Source organism: Manis javanica, chromosome 16 (genome assembly GCF_040802235.1).
Source record: "Manis javanica isolate MJ-LG chromosome 16, MJ_LKY, whole genome shotgun sequence".
NCBI classification, from domain to species: Eukaryota; Metazoa; Chordata; class Mammalia; order Pholidota; family Manidae; genus Manis; species Manis javanica.
Genome location: NC_133171.1, coordinates 27374710 through 27385480, shown reverse-complemented (window position 1 = coordinate 27385480; position 10771 = coordinate 27374710). Strand labels below are relative to the sequence as shown.

The following is a 10771-nucleotide window of genomic DNA, read 5'->3' as shown; positions in this document are numbered from 1 at the left end:
GGAATACTTATTGATCAGGGATGCTGGTGTACCTAGGAAAAAAGAAGCGACACATGGTAATTTATTCATTTATCATTCTCTTCCAGACTCTCACTTGGTTCACTGCTGTGAGTAGGGAAAAGAGCATTTCGAGAAACAAAATAACAGTGGTCATTTCAACATCTTAAATTATTATGAAATCATTAAAATGTTTATGAAAACTGTTAAAATAAAGTTGATTTATTTGTACTAAAACACAAATTAGAGGCAACATTTGGGCTTCCTGGTAGGTAGATTTAAAGCCTTACTTTAAAATAGTACCACTTAAATGTAAATAAGGTGAATAGTCTGTGTAAGAAATAAAGCTTGCTCTTATTTCAATTCACAAATAATTAAAAGGTGAAGTATAATGATGAGAGAGAGAAAACAATTCAAATGGGGTAATACCCTTTAAAAAGTTAGAGAATGATCCCCAAAAGTCTGATTAACGTTTGCGAACCGTGGTTTTCAATTGGCCGTTTGAGCAACGTGACTCACGTGACGTCCTCCCTCCCTGACCTCTTTCCACAGTCAAGCAAAACTTAGTGAGGAAAACCCCATGACAAGGACACACAGCAGGAGGTTTTAAATGCTGACATATATACATGGCTTGTATCATGATGGATGCCAAGACTCTAAACCTGCAGATAAAAAGACAGGTTTGAAAAGCCACTCATGGACTTTTTAACAGTTTCCCTTCAGTGAAGTGGAAACGAGCTATCTCCTAAAATTTCTCTTAACATTTTTTTTTTTTTTTTGCCGGCCTGACTTTATTTCCTGATGTGTGAGCTCTGCTATGGGAAGATTTCTGTGGTTTAAGGTAACTTCTAAGCTTAATAATGTTCACCGTTATGAATCAATAATATAATTTATCTTATTTCTCCAAATGTGCCGATATTGAACTAAAAGCATTAAGCCAATATAGGTTTTCTAAGGCTTGGCTTTTCTGAATTCTATGGTGGTTTTATTCATTCAAATATATATATTCGGTGGATATATATATATACACACACACACACAATACGTACCAACATATATGTATATACACACATATATACATACCTATTGTGTATATGTGTGCATATAGGTACATGTCTCTTCACACACACACACACACACACACACACACATATATATGTATATATACATATACCTACAATAGAGATCTGCAGAAAATGCCACATTCACACATGTTCAAGGGGATCCCAAAGAGTTCAAAACCTAGGATTTGCTGTACCAACCCATGGAAAAAGCATTCAAAATCACAAAATACTCCTGTGGACTCAGAGGCAAACCGTGCCACAGAAACCTGTACCCGTGAGCATGATGAGCAGGTGGGCAGGCTCTCTTGATTAACTTGATATAAACTGCTGCCCTAAAAGTGAAAAAATGGAACATAAATCATACCTTTTAGCCCAACTGTTAAAAAAGCCAATCATCTACCTGTGAATGTATGCCACACACAACACTTTGACACTTCATAATCAGAGAACCCCTAAGCACCTCCATCCGACCGTCATTCTGTGAAACTGCTAATAAAACATAAACCTGAAAGGCACTATTTCCAGCCCTAAGGCGACATTGCTGTAATTAAGAAAAACCTGTGCGTGAGTTGGCGGCGTCCTGTCCTGCGGAGTCCTCCGTCCTCGCCGAGTGGGAGGGTCACACTGGGAGAGACTAATAAGGGCAGAGATGCGTCCCCCGTCCCCACTCGCAGGGCGCTGCAGCGGCCAGGCGGGGCGGCAGCCCGGCCCGCACTCCGCCGCGCCTCCGAGGGGCTCCCGCCCGCGGCGAGGTAAGCTGGCGGCTCCGGACCCGCGGCCCCTCGCGCTCGCGCGCCCGCGCCGCGTCAGTGTCATCTGCTCGTGCTGCTGGTCATTGGCGTGCATCTGCTTTTCAAGAAAATGTAAACGCTTTGCTACACGTGTGAGTGGGCTTCGGCGGATAAATCGCGCGCACCTGCAGTCACGCATCCCGGGCGCAGCTCAGGGACGCGGCCGCGGTCCCGTGCCGCAGTCGGGCTTCGCGCTCGCAGGCTCCCGGGCTGCAGGCTCCGGGCTGCGGACTTTAGTTCGAGGGGCGTTTCGGGCTACGTGCGCTGGTAAAGCGGGACCAAGAGCACGGCCGACGCGGGCCACCGCAGGAGGAGCACATCCACGGGGTTAAAGGCACAAAAAAACCAACAGCCTCCACTCCCGCCGTCAGGTCTTCAGTTTGGGTCGGTGTCGGGAGGCGCTACCCCCGGGAGCGAGGAGAGCGGGGCAGAGGTCCCGGGCCCCCGCCCTCGGGCCGGGCGCGGTGTTCCGACGCGCCGCCCCGGGTTCCCACGCGCGGCCTTCGCCGGGATCCCGCCCCGCGCCGCCCGCCCCGGCGCGTCCCCGCCGCCCGGCTCCCCGCCACCCCGCCACCCCGCTGGCGGCGAGCGCAGCGGGCCCGGGCCCCGCGGCCACGAGCAGGGGCGGCGCGCAGCCCGGCGGCCGCCGCGGGGGCCCGACCAAGTTTGCCGGGCCGGCAGCGGGCACGCCGCCCGCCGGCGCGCCGGAGGGGCGGGCGCGGAGGCGAGGCGGCCCCGCGGCAGGTGAGCCGGGCCGACCGGCTGCGGAGGCACCGGGCCCGAGCGCGCCGCGGGGTCTGCCGGCGGGGCGGGGGGCCCAGGGCCCCGGACGGCCGCGGAGGTGCGCGGAGTGTCACGGGCTCCGTCCGGGAAGCGCGGCCGCGGGTGGCCGCGGGCCGCAGCCCGCGGGGGAGGGAGGGAGGGAGGAAGCGCGCGGAGGTCGTCGTGGGGCCTCTTTGCACCCGCAGTTCCGAGGCTGCCTGGGGCGCTCCCCAGCCTGGGGCCAAGGCCGAGAGAGCCTCGGTGGGAGGGTGGGCGGGCGCCCCGGAGGAGTTTACATCCGTTCATGGAGAGGATGGAAAAGGGAGAGAAAAGAAAGAGAGCTTTTGCCCAAGTCAAGCACCACTGTCATTCGTTAAGAGATCTTTTTTCAAACTTCCCACATGTGTGGCCTGTCGACATCTCCTTAGAAAGCTGCAGGACCCTAACTAAACATCTTCCACATGTGCCTGCCAAGAGGCGCTGACTTGCTCAGGTGTTCTGATGATGCCCAAAGTGCCTAAAAGCCTCGTCCCGTGGAGGGCCGACAGGGTTCTTTGAGTTGGAATCTGTCTCCAGAGTGGAAAAGAGGAGGGTGATCCCCACGGGTGGAACCCTGCATTCTCTCCCCAGGGGACAGAGAATGGACAGAATAACTGACAGCTGCTTCCATGCAAGTTCTGTCCACCCTAATCTCTCGAACTGGTAAGGAATCTAAGTGGGGCTGCCTGGGAAAGGGGGAGAAGGTTTGGCAGCAGGGCAGGAGAGAGAGGCTGAACCTGACAGGAAAAGGTCAGGGAAAGAGCAAAGAGGTGAAAGAAAACCAAATGTGGTTATTATCACAGTTGGGGCATGATCTCCGAATCGTCGTCTGAGGAAATCATCCCAAACAGATGGAAGCCCATTTCCATTCTCCAGAATTGGAAAATTTCCATCTTCTTTCTGGTCCTCCAGTTTAATCTCTCATGCTGCAATTTTAGTTCTTTTTTTTTTCCCAGCAGGCAGAAATGCATAGTGGGTACACAGTGTGGGTGGTTTCAGAGGCAGAAGATATGGAGGTAGCGACCGTGGTTATATGGCTAACTGGCACCTAAATAGAAATCCAAGGGAAGAATGAAAAATTCACAGGAATACAAGCTAGCAGGGCTGGAGAGATGCTAATATATGAGCTGGAAAGGGTGCTGGGAAAAAATAGAATGGATGGAATTAGAGTTGGATTATTCAAGGCAGGCCACGTTGAGGACGTATATCTTAAAGAGGTAGAGAACAACCAGGCTTAGCAGGAGAGAGCAGGAGAGGGCATTCCAGCCAGAAGGAATGGCATGCGTGAAGGCTTAGAGGTGGGAGTGGGCAGTCACGTGCCTGGTTGAGACCCAGAATCCAAGCTGCGGTGAAACCTGAGATGAGGAGAGCAGACAGCACCTGCCAAGGAGATGTTGGGAAAGAGAAGCTAGGATGCAAGGGGCTCTTTGGGGTGTTATTTTGTGGGCCAAAGTCAGCCTGACATGATGCTTGAAATTGAGAATAGTATCAAAAAAAAGTATCAGACAAGTTGTTGAGGGTGAAGAGAATCAGTTAACCACACTCGGAGGGAACCTCAGGTGCCCCTCCAGAAGGTAGACACTAGTTTGGAAATGACAGGAGAAATAACAAAGGACTTGGAGAAAGCGAGATTGAGTTGGTCGCTTTTCGAGAAGTACAAACACCAAGAACCAGGGAATATGGTTTTGCTGAAGGAAGAGAACTTCAATAGTGTTAATTTTTTCTCACTAAAGTACCGAAATTCACTGAGCCGCCTTTTATTAGTTTTTCCTATATTTCCCTATAATGCTTCACTTCGTCCAGATCTTTCTATAAACGTCAAATCCATATCTGGATGTATTTATTACTTGGCAGTTTCAACCTTCTATCTGTTTAATTTTAGTCCAAATGTATTACCTTAGACTACATTCATCCTACAAATTGATCAAATAAGTGCCTACTAAATGCCAAGTCGAAACAAAATGCCAACAGTAAGATCCGGTCTTTTCTCTCTGAGATGGTCCACGTAGAAAGGAGGCAGAAGGTACACAAGTTATTACAATGCACTGCAGACCGTGCTGAGGCAGAGCTGGGTGCTGAGCTCTGTGGATCACAGGACAGTGAATGAGGGACTCTGCCTCTGACGGGTCTCAGACATTTCATAGAGGATGTGGCATTTGAACTGCATGTGGCAGGCAGAGCAAATGTTCACCAAATGGAGAGAGAAGGGGAGGGGCAGCCCAGCAGCCAAAATGGCACGTGCATTTTGGGGCACTGTGGCTAGTGTGACGGAGTGGCATCTGTTTGAAAGGAGCTAGTCGGCCGTAAGACTGGTCAGATGAGCTGAGGCCCCATTGTAAAAGGGCTTGAGTGCCTCCCTTAAGAGTGGGCAGTGAAAAGCCACCAGGAGACTTTAATAAAGCAAACACAAAGTGATTGGATCTTTGTTTTAGGATATAGAATTTTTGAGCGTGGGGAGATGGAATTAAGCGGAACAAGGGGAGGCAACTAGTTTGGGGTCTGCTGTACACTTCCAGGTCAGCAGTGGTGGGGGCATGGACTGAGGCGGTTTTTGTGAGGATGAAGCAGTTGGCATGGATTCGAGAAACTTTTTAAAAATCAGTTTGATAGACTTTGATAGAGGTTTGATGTAAGGGTGAAAATTGAAGATGTTGGAATTTTAACATGGGTTCCTAAATTAAAGATAATGCCTATAATTAAAATACTAACGGTCAACAAGTCCAGAAACCTCGCTAAGCTGCAAAATATTTCTGCACAGTAGCTTCAGTTCATTACTACAGGCAATGATAAAATAATGAAATAATACTATGTCTAGTTCCAAGCTCTTGAGGATTTTTGTCCTATTACTGGCTTGGATTTTTGCCTCTATAGACATGACTCTTCAGCCAGTTTTCTCCAATAGCTTGGAGAATCTACTCAAGTTTCACTGGAGAGAGATTTTCTAAAGATTGGTAAAAGAACAGATGTATAACACCTGTTTTTTTTTTCTTAGTTACAAGGTGTGACGTTTAGTAACGGGATGGCCAGATTTTCTTGTTGGAGTTATGACAGATGCACTGGAGGGTACTTCACTTAAAAATCAATCCTTTACCCAGTCACTGCACAGAATTTCTATTTCTGACAAATGCTCTGAAAACTTGGGTTCTTTCAGTCATTTAACAAATAAAACTTACTTTTTTGAAAGTTGTAATGTGCTGCTCATGAACAGCCTACGTAAAGCAAAATTCCCTTTTCCATGTTACTTTCTATTTTTTCTCAGATCTTATGCTCTACCCTTTGCCTAATACCAAATTTCAGAGATGCAGAATGAGCACTATGAGGCATTAGGAGGCTTAACAGTAAAATTGTTCATGTTCCACAGGCACGTTTGGTTCGGTTTACGCAGAAGCTTCTGCTGAGAAGCCCCTGACCGTCTACCTCGCCGGCTCACTACTCCATCACTCTGCTTTGCTTTCCTTTGCTTCCTAGAGTTTCTCTCTCAAGGATAATGTCCGTGTTTGTTGATTTTTCAGTCTCCCTGACCAGACTGACACCAGGGACTCCCCCTCTCTGGCTCACGGCTGTGTCCCTAATGGTCACTGTGTCCCCCATGGCACACAGCAGGAACCTCATTGTGTCAAGGGAATGAGAGATTAAAAGTTGTTTTAATGTTCTTTTTCTGCCTTTTCTGTGCTCTCTTTACACAAATCTAGATTAATTAGGAATTTTTTTAAACCCATATTCTAATTCAAATATTCTAGTTTTGGTATTGCCTTATAGGATTTCAAGAGCTGGATTAAGGAAGTTTAAGGGATAGTGACTTTTTAAAAACATGCCTTTACCCCAACCAGTATTCCAGACTCTTCCAGTTGGCCACGGAGGGTGAGAATAATGGGTTGGAGGGAGATTAGAGCCAGGCTTCTGCTGGTCATCAGCTCTTTGTTGCCATGCAATACAAAGTGGGTCACAGGCCAGGCTATCTGGGTGACTTTAGAGGACTCGGGCTCCAGCAGCTCATCAAGGTGGCCAGTCCTGGGCATGCTCACACTTGTGGCTCTGGGACTCTGTAGCACTGGGAAGGAGCTGTCTGGAGTCTGGCTAGAAGCTTGATAGAGAGTAGCTGAAAAGTGTATGGGAAGCATGTAGGAATGTGGAAGGTGAGCCCCCCATCCTGATAGTAAGCCTCATGGTGTAACACGACAGGGTTTGTATCATGCAGTCCTGAACTTGAATCCCAGCCTCCGAGATCTCTGTGAGCTTTAATGGCTTCTATCTGTAGACGGTGGGCCTGGTACCTGTAGCACCCTTAGGCCCAGGCAAGAGAGTCCCTGTTGTTGGCCCTACAATTTAGGGGGACGCCACCTGGCCCTGCTCTGGACAAGCTCCGGCTTTCAGGGCTGGGAGTCCACCTGGGTAACAGGACCTGCCTGCCCAAAGCCCAGGCTTCTGAAGCTCCCTGACCACATGACCCTTAATCCTACTGCCGGACGGGGAGGACCTCTTCCTTAGGTCTGTTTTCCCAGGGGCAGACCAAGCCTCGGGTGGTAGCTCACCCAGGCCCCAGGGCATGTCAAGGAGAGGCTGGTGGCGGGTGCTGTGGCCAGAGGGTAGACTTGCCGGCCTGTTCCCCTGCTGTGGTGAGGCCTGCATGCTGCGGATGAAGCCGGGAGTGGGGAGAAACGAGGGAGGAGGGTGGTCAGGCCCACTTCACCCCTTGCAGCCTGTTCTGTTCAGGCCAGACTTGACCTGGGCCTTCAGGTCTTTATGAAGGTAAACTTGCCAAGATAGAAGGATAAAGCACATATTTCTTACCAGTTTTATTAGCTTTTTAAAAAACTTCATATGTAGACATATGATATATGGATCTCTTGTCATACACTAATGTTAGGGCTGTTATTAAGAATATTAAAATATAATACCATAAGTAAAAGAAATTCTACTTCAGAAAATGAGAACACGTGTGACCAGTATTCTCCATATTCTTCGTAAGATGTGCCATGAGCCATCTTTGTAGAAGTTTGGAAATAAGTGATTTGAGGGCCTTAGGAAACCTCAGCAGCCGCATGTTTTATTCTGAGGGTCTTCACTGACCACCCTATTGGGAATGCAGTGGAGGTCTGCGTTAATGTTTAAATCTACCCTGGGAAGAACGATGCATTAAACTGTGATAACGCGGGCTTGGATTCATTTCTAAAACTATCTTGACAGTCAGCCAGCAGGGATCTGAGGGGAAAGGACAGAAAACCGGCAAGTTCTGATGAGGTAGGAGGGGGTGGGGAAGCTCAGAGAGAAGTCTGGGGAGGGTGCTGGGTGGGGCTGGAGCAGCAGGAAGCAGCCTGACAGCAGCAGGTATCCGGGGACAGGGAGAAAGGTCAGCAGGAGAGGGACAGCAGGACAGCAAGGGATGTTTTCCCCTTGACAGTTTTGTTGGGGCCGACCCTGCACCTGCCTGCAGCAGAGGTTAAAGATCTGGAAAAGGTGTGTGTGTTCTTTTTTTAATGTATACACGCATTCATTTGGAGACCTTTCGTCAGGTTTTTTCAAATGTTGGTAGCTGAGTGGTACATCTCTACTTGTCAGAATCAAAAAACAGAAATCTCAAGTAGTGAATACATTTTAGAAATATGTAAAGAGAGGGGATGTTCATGATGATGGTGGTTGAAGTATTATAATACCTTGAAAAGCCTTAAGAATTACAAAAGATTTAATTATCTCTACAGATTCAAAGATAAATTTTTTATCTTTACTGCTTCTAAATTTAAAGATACTTTACTGTATCTTAAGCTTTGAAAATTAGCAGTCTCTTGCTTTTCTGTAACTGAAAGAATATTTATTGAGACCTTGATTTTCCAGGTACTATCCTAGGTGCCTGGGATACAGTGACAGACAAGACAGTCCCTGCCCTCAGGGAGCTTAGAGTTGAGTGAGGGCAATAAACACGTATGAACACAGACAAGGTAATCTGAGTGAGAGAATAACAGAGCAAGGGCACTTCAGGCCAGAGAAAGGCTTGTGGATTACATATGAAGTACAATGGGAAACTATGAAAGGGCTTGAATTGATTCTAATTTTATGAAAAGCTCTCTAATACTCCCTGAGAATGAATCTGGTCAGAAGCACTTCACGGCTGGGGAGACCAGTGGGGAAGCTGTTGAGGAGTCTAGACCCGGGCAGCCTGAACTAGGGTAGGGGCAGCGGGATGGGGAGCAGTGGTGGATCTGAGACGTGTTTGGGGCGACCCTGATGTGACTTGTTGGTGGTCTGAATGTGGGAGATGATGATGAGGCAGACGGAAGAATCGGTGCGACACGGGTTCTGGTTTGAGCGTTTTGGTGGGTGCTGATTATTTACGGTGGGAAGACCATGAGAGGAGCAGGTTGTGGTTAGAATCAAGTGTTTAATTTGGGCACATGAAGTTACAGATGTCTGTGACGTATCGAAGAGGGAATATTGAGCAGGCAGCTGGATGCACAGTCTAAAATTCAGACAAGAGGACTGGACTGCAGATATAAATTTTACAGGCATCACCTGACAGGTAACTGTTTAGAGCCGAAAGAACAGTGAGATCACCGGAAGAGACATGATACAAAAATAGGCAAGGAAGACCCCAACATTAAGAAATCAGGTGCAACAATGATCTAAGAGGGCGAATGAGAAGGGAATGCAGAGAGAATGAGGGCAAGGAGGACTGTGAGAGTGAGAATTTCAGGAAGGAGGGAGTGGCCAGCTATTGGAAATACCACCAAGAGTTGATTAGATGGGGCGAGAAAAGTATCCTTTTCTCAAGTTCTTGTTGAACTTGGCAAGAGACATTTCAGTGGAGTCGTGGGACGGCGGTTCTTCAGTAACCAGAACGTTTAGTCAATTAACCAGAGCATCTTCCTCTTCAAACATTTTGGATAAAGTAGCTTGAGGCTAATGGTTGTCATCCCCTAAGTAGCTCAAGGAAATAGTTGGTTAACTCAAGATTGAATTAATATACTTATGGTTATATAGTTCTCTTGTTCTTCGTTGCTGTCACAGGGACCAAAACTTCACTGAACCTGAATATCTAGGATGCTTCAGCACTTCTTCATTGCCCAAATATCAATATCAACCTCAGGCTGAGGAGATAAATGTAACTAAAATTTTACTAATTATTATTTATGAATATGTAGAGCAAACATTTATAATAGCATGTAGTCTTTGAACTATGTTCACAGCCCTCTACTCTTTGCATGTATTAAATAATTTATTGCTAATATTATTCCCAGTTATCAGGTGACTTAAATGAAAACTCACAAAAGTATAAAACTTGCTCGTAAGTAGCAGAACCCAGATGTGAAGCCGTGGTTTTAATCACTATACTATACTGCTAATTTATCCACTAATAAAAATCACTCTGGTTAAAAATGCAAACAACCAAGGAACTCTCTGAAAGTTAGATTAATATTTGTGAGTTCGTTTATTTGAAATAGAATTAGTTGCTTTACCAGTTACCAACTGACTTGAAATAATAGCTAGAGGTCTGTAAAGTCATGTGAGGATTAGAACTATATCTAGATGAGAAAGTCCAAAAGAAATAAGGCATAAAACCAGCTATTTGATGTTTAGAAGCACATATACAGTTTTAACTGAAATTGCTGCTTCTAGCTATTCATCCAGAAATATCTAAAATCTTGAAATGTCTATTGACAGCATTTAGGAATTTATATGGTGGATTCTTTTATATTTAACTCTTGAGTGAACTTTGAATGATGGCAAATAAATGATATTATTTGCATATTTAGAACTCCTAGAGTAGCAATTCCAATGATACTGCAATTGTCAAATACACTGAGGGAACCATCATAGTTTTACTTGCAATTTGTTTCCATGGTAGTTAATTCACTATAAAAAATTAATTTAAATAATGTTTAAGTTTTCTATTACAGGGATCCTATTTACTAAATCTCTTATTGTAGCAGTTCTACGGGAGTAGTCCACATTCAGAAAGACAAACAATTATGGGAGGTAACATTCTAATGTTAAATATGCCAGTGGCAGGCTCAGCTGGGGGAGGCATTGCACACGTCTGTTTTTCTCTTCAAATAGAAGGAAAGATTACTTTTCATGTGTGCAGTGATTACTCCAGTAGCAGTGATAATTCAATCCAGTAAC

General features: G+C 46.4%; 1 protein-coding gene across 6 annotated transcripts in view; it reads left to right on the top strand.

The window, feature by feature from the left end:
• Positions 1-1700: 1700 nt before the first annotated feature.
• COL19A1 (collagen type XIX alpha 1 chain) overlaps positions 1701-10771 on the top strand; it is a 286095-nt gene continuing 277024 nt past the window's right edge. For 5 of the 6 annotated variants that reach the window (XR_012125983.1, XM_073224021.1, XM_073224019.1 and 2 more), the window contains exons 1-2: positions 1701-1813; positions 9656-9749. The gene's annotated coding sequence lies outside the window, so the exon portion shown is untranslated. The remainder of the gene's footprint in view (positions 1814-9655; positions 9750-10771) is intronic. The other variant, XM_037012591.2, reaches the window with a different exon arrangement.